General features: G+C 38.5%; 1 long non-coding RNA gene across 2 annotated transcripts; it reads left to right on the plus strand.

Moving 5' to 3' along the window:
• Positions 1-12,678: 12,678 nt before the first annotated feature.
• LOC109159581 lies at positions 12,679-15,699 on the plus strand. 2 transcript variants are annotated; one of them, XR_002050616.1, is made up of 4 exons: positions 12,686-12,978; positions 13,129-13,459; positions 14,370-14,468; positions 15,513-15,699. It is a non-coding gene; the product is annotated as an uncharacterized LOC109159581 (long non-coding RNA). The 2 variants fall into 2 exon arrangements; XR_002050615.1 differs by having other exon boundaries at positions 12,679-13,459.
• The last annotated feature ends 300 nt before the right edge of the window (positions 15,700-15,999 follow it).

The following is a 15,999-nucleotide window of genomic DNA, read 5'->3' on the forward strand; positions in this document are numbered from 1 at the left end:
GACTTTGACTTCGAAATTGGCTCCCCAATTTGAATTATTTGATTCCCAATTTAAATTATTTGACTTTGACTTCGAAATTGGCTCCCCAATTTGAATTATTCGACTTTGACTTCGAAATTGGCTCCCAGACTTCTCCTGGTATTGAATTTCATCTCAATTCAATTTTGATCTCAATATCTTCTTTGAATCGGTCCCTAATTTGAAATTGCATCCCATACTACAATCTCAATTGACTCCCAATTGATTTGATCTCAATGTCTTCTTTGAATCGGTCCCCAATTTGAAATTGCATCCCATACTACAATCTCAATTGACTCCCAATTTCAATTCATGCATTGGCTCCCAACTTGAATTGATTACCTTGTGAAACTAGCTCCATGTCTTCTTTGAATCGGTCCCCAATTTGAAATTGCATCCCATACTACAATCTCAATTGAAACTAGCTCCCAATCCACTTGTAATTGGCGCTTTTGATTTCAATCTCAATTGAAACTAGCTCCCAATCCACTTGTAATTGGCGCTTTTGATTCCCTTGTGAAACAAGCTCCCAATCTCAATTGAAAGGCAATTTATATCCTACACCACGGCGCGCGTTGCACTGTGCGCCCAGATGCAAAACAACGTCGTTTTAAATTTTTTTTTTTTTAAATTTCCCACCCCAGTGAATGGTAGTAATTTTTTCTTTAAAAAAAACCCGTTGTTCAAAAATGTACATAATGTTATACTAGAATACACATAATTGTATACATGAATGTACATAATTATATAACAAAATATACATACTCTTTTTAAAAGATAATACACATAATCTAACATAATACATAATAAACATAAACTTTTAATATAATACACATCAACTCTTAAAATAATACATACAAATTTTCTGATTCGAATGTACATAATTGTATAAAAAGAATGTACATAATTGTATAAAAAATGTACATAACTGTATGAACAAATACACATAATCACAACAACTTCCTACCGCGCCTCACAAAACGACGTTGTTTTGAGAGGCGCGCGGCGCACAGTGCTACGCACGCCGTGGTGTAGGGTATAACGATTGCAATTGAAACTAGCTCCCAATCCACTTCCCAATTTCAATTGCTCTGAAATCGGCTCATCGGCACCCAACTTCATCAGACTTAATTAATTCTGACTTCTCAAATTTTATCGTGTAAAGTTATTAATGGTGAGATTTGAACTTGAGCCATTTCACATAATATATCAGGCATCTTCCACTTCGTCTGTACAACTTATTGGTTAAATCTCCAATCATATTTGATGTACTCCTTTCTTTCCATAGATGCTTGATCTCCAAGTCAAATTCATGCAATCTTCCAAACTTAATTTTCTTTCATGAAAATTCTTCTGGGATATCTTCTTGAGTAGCATTGACGTGATTTTCATATCATTCATCTTCTTCTTCAATTTGTCATTTTCTCCAGACAAATTCTTGATTTTCAGCTTGATATCTTCTTCTTCTATTTTCATGCATCTTCCTCTGTTTTTCTCTTTTGCATATTAAATAATTTCCCGATCATGGTCTAAGACTCTACTAGACCTATAAAATAAAATTGGGGGATCTACAAATACATATTTGGCATATCAAAACCATTACACTTTATTCCTAACAGGTCGTCTCCTATATCTCACGGCCACAAGACCGGATATCTCCTACGCTGTACAGCAGCTAAGTCAGTTCATTGACACTCCTACTAACAAGCACCTCAGTGCTGCTCACTGGGTCCTTCGATATATAAAAGGGACTCCAGGGCAAAGCTTGTTCTATCCTAAAGGCTGTGCATTGCAGCTTAATGTTTTTTCAGATTCTGACTGGGCTGCGTGTGTTGACACGCGAAGATCCATAACTGGTTTTTGCATTTTCCTTGGCTCTTCCCTCATCTCTTGGAAGTCTAAGAAGCAACCAACAGTGTCTAGATCTTCATCCGAAGTCGAATACCGGGCTCTTGCCTCAACAGTTTGTGAAGTACAATGGTTAGTTTTTTTTACTCACAGACATGCAGATCTCTATGCAGAAGCCTGCAGTAGTCTTTTGTGACAATAAATCTGTTGTAGCCATGGCTGAAAACCAAGTGTTTCACGAGAGAACGAAGCACATCGAGATAGATTGTCACCTCGTTCGAGGAAAAGTCTCCCAAGGCTTAATCAAGCTGCTGTTAGTCTCATCATCAAACCAAGTAGCAGATGGTTTCACCAAACCTCTTCCCATTCAGAACGTTTGTCTCTAAACACCCACTTGCAACCAACCACATTCATACCTGATTTATAAGGAACAAGTTGCCATCTATTGTTATGCACCAGGGCATTAAATTCCAAGTCCATTGCATCCGCCACTCAGAATATTTGACCGCTTGAGAGTAGCACGTGGGCTCAGTAGTAACATCAGCGGACAGTGCAACATGATCATGTGGCCCCGTGCTCCGTGTAGCCATACCGTGAGACCAAGCAGGAGTTGGTGAAACGGGATGACGAGACCGACCGCGCGAACGGCCACGCGGCCGAGCAGTCGGCTGCTCCGTGACAGTCCGCTCGGACTCGGCTGGCTGGGCACGGCAACGGGTGCAGTTGGCGGTTCAGCAAGCGACTTGGCAATGTGGTCATGCGACCGGACCGCATCATCATTGGCAAAAATAGGTGCAACGGCCTACGGTTCCGGGATCGGTGTGACAACCTGCGAATCAACACGAGCAACAAATGGAAAAACACTCTCATCGAATCGCACATGGCGACAGATATAAACCTTGTTAGTGTTAGTGTCCAAACAATGATAGCCACGAAAAGACGGAGGATATCCAAGAAAGACACAGGGAGAAGAACGAAACTGTAGTTTGTTGCGGTTATATGGACGCAAGTTGGGGAAGCATAGACACCCAAATACCCGGAGATAGGAATAGGACGGCGGGGAACGATATAATAGATAATGTGGAGATTTATTAGACAAGACACGAGTGGGCATTTTATTAATCAGGTACACAGCGGTTTCAAATGCATAATCCCATAAACGAGACGGGACAGATGCCTGAGCCATTAAGGCAAGACCTGTCTCAACCACATGTCGATGCTTGCGCTCCACCCTCCCATTTTGCTCATGAGTATACGCACAGGATTGCCTGTGATGAATACCGAGAGATGCCAGAGTGGAACCAAGTTTTTTATACTCTCCCCCTAAATCAGATTGAAAAGAAAGAATTTTGCAGGAAAAAGATCTTTCAACAAGTGACCGAAACTTATCAAATATGGCATATAACTCATATTTAGCACGCATGAGATAATACCACATATATCTAGTGTAATCATCCACAAACAAAACAAAATATTTAAAGCCATTCGCAGAGATTAATGGCGCAGGGCCTCAAATATCAGAATATATTAATTCTAAAGGTTGCGTACTAGTGGTTACAACACGAGATAAAGGAAAGCGAGATGATTTTCTCAATTGACAAGACGAACAGATATTGGGAAGATCATTGGAATTAAAAGTACTAAGAGACGAAGATCCTAAAATTTGGCGCAGAACCCGGGAGTGAGGGTGCCCGAGACGCATGTGCCAAACAAAAGACGATCGTGCGGCAACAAAAGCAGCTGGAGCTCGGACAAGGACAAGATAAGCATTGAAAAGATGGCCTTGTCCTGTCGCCACCAAGAAGTCTGCCGTGTCGAGAGGTTCGTAGCTGCCGCGCCGGAGCTGTCGACAGTCGAGGTGGTCGCCGAGACAGTTGCCGGAAACGGCACGGTGCCATCAATAAAACCAAGAAGCCCTTGGCCTTCGAGGAACGGTAACATTTGAGTTCTACAGAATAAATAATTTCATAAGTTAATTTCAGGGAGACGAAGTGATGTGCCAAGGAAAGACTATTACTGGCGGACACCGGAGGAACGTCGGTAACGGTCCGTTCAGAAGATCCAAGAACAGAGCCGTCATCACTGAGGGTTTCCATGAGAGAAAACCTGGATAACTGATACCAGATGAGAATATAATTGTGTTGTATTGAATAATCAATCTGAGAGTACAGAGAGCGAATATATAGATACTAAATAGAATCCTAGCCTAACACGAATAAAGTAGTCGCAGTCTAATACTAATAATATAGTCCTAACAGGTAGAAAACTACTGGAACTCAACGTGGATGATTGTTCTAAGAATAATACTAATGAGGCGAGATGCATGGGTCTCATCCATAATGAATATGGAAACTAGTTTATTGGGTTCAATTACAATTGTGAGCATCTCCCTTCAGTATGACCAATGCCCTATTTGGTAAAATAGTTAGCTTATCAATTAATTTTGATTTATTTGATCATTATTAATTGTTTGACTTGGTTAAAAAAATCAATATCAGTATTTGGTTAATTAACTTTTTGTAACTCCAAAATGCTAAAATTTAAAAAGCTGTTCAAAACAACTACTATCAACTAACATCTAATGCCCTTTAATTAACCTAATCAACTAACAGCCCTTTACCATTTCGGTTCGGTTCGGTCTCAAAGGGAAGTACCGATCGGTTTGAGGAACCCGATCAGTTCGGTTATTCGGGGTTTGAGGAACCCGATCAGTTCGGTTATTCGGTTCGGGTTTTACCCGACCCGAATCGAAAATCCTATCAATTTTTTTTTTAATAATAATAGATATATAATGTATTAAAGGTCCAAGGTGAGGATTGAACCCTTAATCATTTAATTATAAAATAAGAGCTTTACCCATTAAGTTATAGCCACATTTATATCAATATTTACATTTGTATGCTAATCAAGATATACATTTTTCATTAAATGTTGTACACTCCAATTATAATGGACAAAATTATCCCTACTACATTTTTGTTAGACAAAAGTACCCTTACACCGTTATAACACTGTTACTATTTAATTCTAACTTTCATAACTCTATCATTATTATCATACACATATCTTTTTCCTATTCTTTAATTATCATTTTAATAAAATTATTATATAATTACTTTAATTATTGATTATATTTTAATTAAATTTATATGAATGGTAAATCATATGTGTGTATATATATAAGCACGCACACACACCAATATATGTGACCGGGTACTAGATTAGTATTATAGATATTTTATTTATTTATTGTAAAAACAAAATATATATATATATATATATATATATATATATATATATATATATATATATATATATATATATATATATATATATATATATTATATCAAAATTGTTTACATTATTAATAAAAACATATAAATTTTGTTCATCTTTATAGTTTTCAAATACAATGATTAAAATTTACTACTTCAAGAAATTCTGAAATATAATTTGAACTATAACTTGTAATTATTTGCATTTATCAATTTTTTAATGTTAGGAATAAATTTTCACGCATCGCACGTACGAAATGCTAGTATTATATATAAATATTATAATAATTAATAATCTCAACTCCTCAAGTCTTCATACCTCAACTCTAAGTCGTAAGTCCCAACATTTGGCGAATTAATAATTCTTATTTTTCAAATATTAACTATGTAGATAGATGATTCTTCATCTTGTCATCAACAAAACACTTCAAGTGGCACTCCAAGTGAGCCAACTTAACAATCGATCAGACAAAAAACAAACGTTCAAATATTGAACTTTCACCAAAACCGAATTGAAATCGAATTTTTCCAAACCGAACCGAACTCTATTGTTAAACCGAATGGTTTAATTTTTTTAAAATCGAAAAATCTAAACCAAAAAAAACTAAACCGAAACCCGAAATGCCCAGCCCTAATTTAAGTCTATCATGCTCCCCTAGTTCCCTTTCATCAATTTATCAAGGATAATACTTAATAGGATTGGTGGGTGCGATTTATCTATATATCATGTTATTTGCGTGATCAAAAAATTCTCTCTCTAAAGAAATTTCCTTTCTTCGCCGTGTTTTTTCTTGGTAAGTTGCCGTTGAAGATTGCCTTCCATGGAGACTGCGGCCGTCGCGTCGCCGTTGCCTTCCTCTCCGGCAGTGGAGGGCGAAGCGGGAAGGTCCTCACCGGCGAGAAAGCGGGTGAAAATCTTGAAACGGACCTTTGCCGAATCCGCGGCGGCGCCCCCCACCCTGGGAGACGACAACATGGTTGAGCAAACCGACGATGACTGGTTAGAGGAAAACTTGACAGCGGAACCCGTGAAGGAAAACAACATGATCTACGAAGGAGTTCCGGTAGTCAGACTCTCAAAAGAACTCCGCGCTGATCTGGAAAAACCTTGGCGCAAATCTCTGATCCTCAAGTATCTAGGTAAATCTCCTGCTTTCCATATCCTCCAGCAGCGTTTGCTTCGCGCCTGGAATCTGGCCGGTAAAGTGGAAATCCTGGACCTGGGATGGGGGCACCATATTGTGAGATTTGGTCTCGCAGTTGATTACAAACATGTGCTTCTAGATGGCCCGTGGAAGATCTTTGATTGCTATGTCATCCCTCAAAGATGGCGGCCGAATTTTGATCCACAAAACGCCAAAGTCGAGAAGATGGCAGCATGGATACGCTTACCGGGATTGCCAGTAGAGCTCTTCCGCGAAGATGCTCTAAAAGAGATCCTGAAACCCGTAGGCACACTGCTGAAGCTTGATAAAACTACATCAGGAACAGAAAGAGTGAAGTTTGCAAGGGCAGCGATTGAAATCGATCTCCGTAAGCCTCTTGTTGCTATGGTGGCGGTGGACGAGCATCTCCAGAAAGTCTCGTTTGAAGGCCTCCATGCAATCTGCTTCGAATGTGGCGCAGTTGGACATGTCTCGGCTAACTGCCCTAGGAACCAACCTCCGGATGTCAATGATGCGGAACCTCCCCCTTTGGCAGAGATGCATGTTGACGGCGAGGGACAAGAAGCAGGAACGAAGGTCATACAGGTGAAGGAAATCCATGGACCGTGGATGATGGTTACCAACAAGCACACAAAGGCTAAGGAGAAAGGCAAAACAAAGGATGCCAAGCTGAAAGGCAAGGCGTCAACTGAGCCGTCCAAAGCTGCGAAAGGGAAAAAGTCGGCGTCCGATGGTGCATGGGCACAGAATGGGAAACCGGCGGCTAACGGCGCTAAAGTCGGTATTCCCTCTCCCTCCTTTGTTGATAATAATCTTTTTGCTTCTTTGCAGAATTTAGAGGATCTCCATGAGACCCATGTGCATGTGGAAGGAGCTACCAGAAGACCTAAGAAACCTGTTAGGAAAAAACAAGGGGGAAAAATAACCCCATTCCCAAACATGCACCCAATAGTAACTGAAATCCAGTGGCTAATAAAAGGGCTGACAGGATTCTCCCAGATGGCCGTGGTCAAGGTGGCATGGAGAATGTTTTCGTCTTTGGATCAATCCCAGGAGGCAGTCCGTCTAGAATGATGGCGAGTACCAGTAATGTGGTTCCTACCATCGTGATAACGCATGAAAGAGGCGGTGACCAAACTCTTTCGCTTCCTAGGAGCTCTCAATGAATGTCATAGCTTGGAATTGTAGGGGTGTAGGCAGCCGGGAAACGTTACGCCATACCAAACTCCTTCTAGCCAAGAAGGATGTGGGGGCTATTTGCTTCCTGGAAACCAAAACAAATAAAGCCGACAATCTCTTGAAAATGCTCAGTAAGCTGGGTTTTAATAATTCTTTTACGGTTAACACTATAGGCTTTGCAGGTGGTCTTCTCCTAGTCTGGAATACTAACCTAACTGACCTGGAGGTTATCTGTAGTAGCACCCAAGTGATTCACTGTAGGATCGCAGTAGGTGGTATCTTCTGTACCTTTGTCTCGTTCGCCTATGTCAGGCCTAACGTGAGGGCAAAGGAGATATTTTGGAGTGACTGTAATGATTTTAGCAGCTCTATGTCGGATCCGTGGATTCTACTAGGAGACTTTAATGACGTGGCCTCTACCAATGATCAGTGGGTAGTGATTTTATTAACTTGAATATAATATTAATAAATTCTGTGAAGCTGTTGACAATTGCAGGCTCTTAGAAGTAAATTCTTCTGGACCCAAGTTTACGTGGACGAGGCAGGTAGGAGGGCGCACAGTTTTCATAAGAAAGCTTGACAGGGTCTTTTGGAATTTACAAGCACATAATTTTTTTCCTGAAGCAAAATCTAGGGTGCTGGCCAGAACCCATTCGGACCACAATCCTATTTCCTTCATTAGCTCAGCGGGTCCCACTCCACCCAGAAACGATAGACCGTTTAGATTTGAAGCCGCCTGGCTGACCCACGATGGTTACAGGGACATTTGGAAGAAGGCCTGGTTGAATCGAGAACATGATGTCAATGGTGCTATAGAGGAAGTTACTAACCTCAGCAAGCAGTGGAACGATCAAACGTTTGGTAATATTTTCAAAAGGAAAAGGCTACTCCAAGCAATGATCCACGGTCTCTAATCTTCCCCTTGGTATAACACTTCCCGGGGACTACAGGTGCTCGAAAAGAAGCTGCTTAATGACCTCAACTTAACCTTGAAACAAGAGGAAATTCTTTGGTTTCAAAAATCTAGAAAAGCTTGGATCCAGGATGGGGACAGAAATACTAAATTCTACCACACATCCACGACCATCAGAAGAAATAGGGGAAGGATCCGTGCTCTAAAAATCAATAGTGAGTGGAATTTGGACCCAAAAATCCTTTCTGGCCATATCTCTGAATTTTTTGCTAAGCTTTTTGACAGGTCGGATACCGTGGTCCCTTTTCCCACGGAACATCTGAATGGAAGGAAAATCACCCTAGAAGAAGCCACTCATTTGGGGAAAAGAGCAGATTTGGTTGAAGTTAGAAAGGCCGTCTTCGGCATGAAAAGGCTAGGAAGCCCCGGACCGGATGGAATTGAGGCGGCCTTTTACTAAGATTTCTGGGATGAGGTAGGTATTCCTGTCACCAACCTAGTCAATGAAGCGCTGGTTTCAGGTATTATTCCGTCTAATATGCTCGAGGCTTTCATTACTCTTATTCCTAAAAAGGATAACCCTGAAAGTGGGGTCGACTTCAGGTCCATCACCCTTCTGAATGATATCTTCAAAATTGTCTTGAAAGTGATTGTTAATAGGTTGAGACCCCTCATGATGAAGCTTATTGGCCCCCATCAAAATAGCTTTCTTCAGGGAAGATCCACGTTAGACAACATCGTGCTTACCCAGGAAGTGATTCACACCATGAAAAACAAAAAAGGTAAAAAGGGTTCTCTGGTGATCAGGGTGGACCTCCATAAAGCCTACGACAACATCGACTGGGAGTTCTTGAAACACACCCTAGAGGACTTTGGGTTCCCGAACAGGATGATCTGCCTTATTCTCAACTCGCTCCGGGATAGTAAAATCGGGATCCTCTGGAACGGGGGCAAACTACCCTTTTTTAGTCCTGGGAGGGGCTTGAGACAGGGAGACCCCCTAGCTCCCTATCTGTTTATTCTTGCGATGGAAAAGCTCTCTTATTTGATCCAAACTGAAGTTGTAACCAAGAGATGGAAGCCCATTCATATTACCCGAGGAGGAATTGGGATCTCCCACCTGTTCTTCGCAGATGATCTCTTACTCTTTGGGGAAGTCTCAGAAACGCAGATCAATATCATGATGGGGTGCTTGGATAGATTTTCCTCCCAATCAGGTTTAAATATTAATTTTTCAAAATCCTTGATTTATTGCTCTACTAACACGCCAAACGGGTTAAAACGTCTGGTGGGCTCTATAGCAAAGATTCCGGTTACTGAAAACCTAGGCAAGTACCTTGGCATTCCGATCCTCCACACACGTGTGACAAGACAAAACTTCATTTATATCTTGGACAAGATGAGAACTAAGCTTGCAAATTGGAAAACGGAGACGCTAAGCATGGTCGGCAGAAAGGTGTTGGTTCAATCGGCCCTCGCTAGTGTGCTCGTCTACACCATGCAGACCCTGGCTCTGCATTCAGGTACGTGTAATGACATTGACAAAATCTGCAGGGATTTCCTTTGGGGGTCAATTGAGGCAAAAAGAAAAATTCACTCTGCCAATTGGAAGATGGTTTGCAAACCTAAGGATCTTGGGGGCCTTGGTCTAAGAATGGCCAAGGACTTCAACCTAGCTCTCTTAACCAAGCTAGCCTGGCAAATGCTGAACAGCCCGGAGAAATTATGGATCAAAGTTTTAAGCCAAAAGTACATCCGGGATGACAATTTCTTCACATCGCCCATACCGAACCAGGTATCTTGGGGGTGGCGCAGCATTGTTAAGGGAAGACCCATCGTGGAACTTGGGGCGAGATGGCGAGTAGGAAACGGAAAATCTCTTGACTTATGGGCAGATTGGTGGGTAAATAGCAAACCACTCGCCTTGGAGCTGGACATCGACATACCGAAGGATCTGCAAAACACCACAGTCAGCAACTTCATTAAATCAGATCACAGCTGGGACTTGGATACGCTCCAAAACATCCTCCCGGAAGCCATTGTTAACAAAATTCGTGCTATACCTATCCCTGTGGATGAAGAGACGCATGATGCCCTCTACTGGCATCATAATTCCTCTGGTAAGTTTTCTGTTTCCTCGGCTTTCTCTCTGGTTGCAGGTAATGAAGAGACTACTACAAATTGGAATTGGCTTTGGAAAATCAAATGTATCGAAAAAATCAAGACCTTCATCTGGTTACTGTATAATGGAAAGCTGATGACGAATGAAGAACGGTGGAGAAGAGGACTGACGGATGACAATACTTGCGCTCGGTGCAGAGACGAGATTGAATCGGCGTCCCATATCTTTTGAAACTGTTTCTTCGCCGAGGAGTGCTGGGAGTTGTTCGCACAGGATGGAGGAGTCGCTGGGCATCAATTCATGGCGTTCGACGTCTGGCTTCACAAAAACTGCACCAACAAAAGAACACTGGCGGATGGCACGTCGTGGAGCTGCCTCTTTGTCTACTGCCTTTGGGAGATCTGGAAAGCGAGAAACAATTTCGTTTTCAACGCTAACACAACCAGTCCAAACCAAGTCAGCGTTATGGCCAAACAAGGTTCACGGGAAGCTTTCGATTACTTGAGTAAGCACAAAGGTATGATCCACGGTCACTGGAAGTGGATATCTTGGACACCACCAGATTTGGGTTGGAGGAAACTTAATACTGATGGAGCTATGAAAGGTAGCAGTGGCTTGGCTAGCGCGGGTGGGCTCATCAGAGATGAAGCTGGGAGATGGATCAAGGGCTTTGTCACCAAGATTGGCTCAACGGACAGTTTCTCAACGGAGCTGTGGGGCCTAAGGGAGGGTCTGCGGCTATGCTTGAGAGAAGGGATTAGCAAGGTTTGGGTTGAAATGGACTCGGCTTCCGTGGTCTCCATTCTCAACATGGACAGTACACTAGAAGAACCGGTTGGAGCTCTCATCAAGGATTGCATGGACCTAGCACGCAGGTTCATGAACTTTCGGGCTTCCCATATAAGCCGGGAGGGAAACAAATGTGCAGATTGGCTCGCCAACATGGGACAATCAACGAACTGGGGAACGACGACTCTTGCCAACGCGCCAAACGGTTTGCAAGGTCTGCTTCACGCTGATATGAAGAACTCACCGAACCTTAGGGTCCAGTAACCGCCCTTATTAGAGGGCTCAAACGCACCAAAAAAATACTTAATAGGATTGGTATTCCTTAGATTGGTTGCATTGTCTTGAATTGTAACTGAGTTTGCTATCCATTTGAATTTCCCCTCACTCGATTTTTTTATTAAAAAAATAGTTTATCAATTAATTTTAAGAATAAGGGTCAAATATGTCATTCAACTACACACCAAACTGTAATTTGGCCATCAAACTAAAAAATCTATAATTAGATCTCTGAACAAGGTAAAATAATACAATTCAACCTAAAATAACCTGTTGACTTGGTAACATGCTATCGGTTACTAAATTTTAAAATATCTTTTTAAAACTAAAACTAAATTTAATAATAATAATAATAATAATAATAATAATAATAATAATAATAATAATAATAATAATAATATTGTAAACTATTTTTATAAATTTGTATTTATATTTTAGGGAATAACTAACCTATAACCCCAATATATAATGTGTATATATTATTATTATTGAAGAATATAAGAAAATATATGGTGGATGCATGTGCATAGTAACAATAGTGAAAAATAGCGGAAGTTATAACGATAGGGGTATGTTTGTCTAAAATATTATATAGTACAACTTTTATAGCATAACTAGTATGTCACCCGTGCGATGCATGGATTAAATATTAAAAATATTAAAACCATGTTATGTTATTAAAAATATTAATGTTATTAAATTTCATATATAAAAAAGCGAATATGAGATTTGTTCTTTTATAAAATTGTGTAATTAAAATAAAAATTAATATTTAACCTAGGTAATTACTAAAAAGTGTTAATATTATATATGACCATTCGAAGTTATTTGTAGTCATCCGAGTATAGTGATTTTACCACTTACAAAACAAATTCATACTTAACATTTTCATTCCAACAAAAAAAAAAAAAAATTGATAAAAAATCATAGCATTAAAAATATAGTTTCTTTACATTTTCATTCTAACCCAAAAAAAAAAAAAAAAAAAAAAAAAAAAAAAAAAAAAAAAAAAAAAAAACGAAAGATAAAAGTCATGACATTTAAAATATAATTATTTACTTTAAAAAAAAAATCTGGGCCAAAGTATACATACATTTAAATATATAATTTTTTGTTTCTTTGGTCCAAATCAAAAGCCCAAAACAATTCTCATCACAAACCCATTTCAGCCCACATATTATAAACAAAAACCAAACCCTAAATCTATCAACAGGCAGCAGCATCACCATCCCTGTCTGAATATCTTCTCTGCGTCTTTGTTCACTTTGTTTCTGTCCGAGAACTGCTACATCGTCTCCACTCTACCAATTTAACAATCACAGCCCTCCCTACACACCTTTTTGCTTCCTTCTACCGATGGTTTCATTTTTTTTCTCCGGCGAGGTGGAAGTGGTTTGTTTTCAGAAGATTCTTCATCTGCATGCACCAATTTATTTTTCCCCCAGCCTCCTTGGCTCCATTTTTTCAGTTTTACCACTCACATCAATAGATCTGAGAGAAAACTAAGTAATTTCTATTTTTTTTTGTCTCTCACTGTATTAGTAAATGGAAAGAAAAAGCAAGAGGAGGATGTGGATGAGACAGAAAGCTACCGAATCATTTTGGACCGTTCAGCCAATGGGGCTTCCTTTTCCTTATCAAATGGCGATGACTCTTTTTCTCCTCTGACTTCTGATTCGTCCCATCTTTCACTGCACTTCCCACCGTCAAACAGTTCTAGATTTTCCGGCGCCAGATGACGGTCAACATGCTCGGCGGCGATAGAAGGACCAGTGTGGAGGAAGAGTACACCCAGAGACACCACAGACATGAGGTCGGAGAGAACCAGTGTAGCTCCTCGCTCGTTAACCACATCAGAGCTCCTGTTCATCTCGTGAGTCTCCGCACGCTTGCTTTTCTTTTGTTCTTCCGATTTTCTGTTCGTTTCTGCTGAGTATTACTCCGATCTGGTCGTTCGTGCTATTATTTGCAATCCTTTTGTGTGAATTTTATCTATTATATTTGTTCATTTAATTTATTACTACGCAAGGGAAAATATTAAAAAAAAATAACGAATTTGTTGGGGTTTATGATTTGAACGGTCAAATCTAATATTTCAAAAAAAAAAAAAAGTTTATGATTTGGACTGAAAAATCTATTATTTACACTATTTGTATTCATGTTTTCTTAAAAAATCACAATATTAAACATTGATGGACAAAATCAGTAATTGGTAGAACCACCAAAAATAGACACAAACAAAAAACAGGTGAAAATCTTTTCTTTTTTAAAAAAATTGTTAGCTATTCTTTTGCACGTACACACACATACATATAATATATATATATATATATATATATATATATATATATATATATATAATTACATTTTAGCATAGGCATGAATTCAACAAAAGAACTTTTGACAGTTTAAAAATCTAAATGACTAAAACTTCATAAATTTTTAATACTATATACTCCGTATGTAAGTTAAAAAAAATAATAAAAAAAATAAAAAAAAAAACCAATTTCAAGTAAAAATCAAATCACACAAGAAGGAAAAAAAAATTTAAGCTAGAATGCTAAGAAAGATAAAAATAGTTTAAAGATAAATAATTGTAATGAGCAGTAAATAATGACACTAAATATGAATTTAAGAAAAATAGAAAGAAGAGAACTAAACTTGTATACTATTTACTATGCAAATCAAATTCAATAACTAAGCTTTATTCATTATATTAACTTCTAATCACCATGCATGTTTCTTTCTAGTACTAACAGAATTGTTTTATAAATATGGTGTAGATGGTGCAGAATTGAGACACATATCCAAAGCAAAACACTAACATGGTGCAAATCAAATAGGAAGTGAAAATTTGATAGAGATTGAATTTAAAACAACAGGTATACTTCTATTGTACCTTTATCTTCATCATTGTGTTTTCTCTTTCCACATGTGCTTGTTGACCCCTTCAACATTTTCATTTTGCCTGCATTTGTTAACTATTCACTTTGAAAAGTTTTTCCCTCAAAATGAATATACATTAGACATGTTTCTCTCTTAAATGCCATATATATAGAACTCAAAAGCCACTATCAAGAATTACAATAGGGTACTCAATGTTACTGCATGCTAGTAGGGTTAGATCTAGGGGTAAAGTAAAAATGTTGTGTGTATCGGTTATATTGTGTAACTTTTAGTCTACTCAAGCACATAGTATACATCATTTTTGTTTCATGATTACATTTTTTAATTCAATTACTAACAATCTACAATTAGAGGCAAATGCCGATAAAAGAGTCTGAAGCCTTTTTCTGTTTAGTTATTGTCTTCTTATACAACTGTTGTATTATAAGCTTATTATTAGGAGTTCACAGAAACCATATCAAGAGAACAGATACAATATAAAAAAAAAAAATTATCATCTATATGCATATATATACATACCATCAATAACACAAATACTATACTCTAAGACTTATATAAGTTCCAAAACCCAAATAGTAACATCTAAAATTACATGCAAGTAATGATAAAAGAGTCTGATGCCTTTTTTTCCTGATTAAAGTGTTCTAATTAATTTTAAACATTTTTTTTTGTTTGTTTCTGATTGAAGTATTTTTTGCTTTCTGATTCAAGTGCTCTGATGCTTTTGTTTTTAGTATGTTATTCAAAAATTTAAAGCTAACAATCAAATATTTTCAAGGTTCCATTAATGGCATTTGTATTTTCAAAGTAACAATCAAATATTTTCAAGTATGTAATCTATACTTTAGTCAGAATATGTCTATGGCATTATATATATCTGTGTTTTTTCAATGTAAAAACACCAACATCATGATTATCACAGAAGAAATTAAAATTAAAAGAAAGATTACATTACCATGACAAATGGATAATAGTAAACTACAAACACACACTCTTGACTGATGTGTTTTCCTCTCCAGGTTTCAGTGACAACATAATTCAGCACACCTTTGTGGTTTGTTGAGGATGAAGCGGCACCAACAATAAACTGCCCGTAAATCTTCTTCTTTGATCGTAGAAATATGAAATATGTTTTTTCAGTTTGTATCTGAATAGAGGTTGAAGTCTCTGTATCTTCTATATATATAAGCGTGGAATTGAGGACTCTGCCAAGAGTACACCACTCCCATACCCAGCTTGGTTGAAATCACACGGCAACTCTATAAACAGGCAATAGGCCACTCCCCTACAAATGAGGCCTGACAACATAGGTTTCTGACGTCCGGATGGGCAGGAGTATAGATTAATTTGATTGGCCAAGCAGCAACGCAAAAAAAAAAAAAAAAAAAAAAAAAAAAAAAAAAAAAACCAAAACGTCACCGTTTGTTGTAGGCGGAAATTGGAGCCAAAATCTGTAGCTAAAAGATCTGGCTTTTTTATATATAGGATAGGATAGGATGTAACAAA

Source organism: Ipomoea nil, unplaced genomic scaffold (assembly GCF_001879475.1).
Source record: "Ipomoea nil cultivar Tokyo-kokei standard unplaced genomic scaffold, Asagao_1.1 scaffold2833, whole genome shotgun sequence".
NCBI lineage: Eukaryota > Viridiplantae > Streptophyta > Magnoliopsida > Solanales > Convolvulaceae > Ipomoea > Ipomoea nil.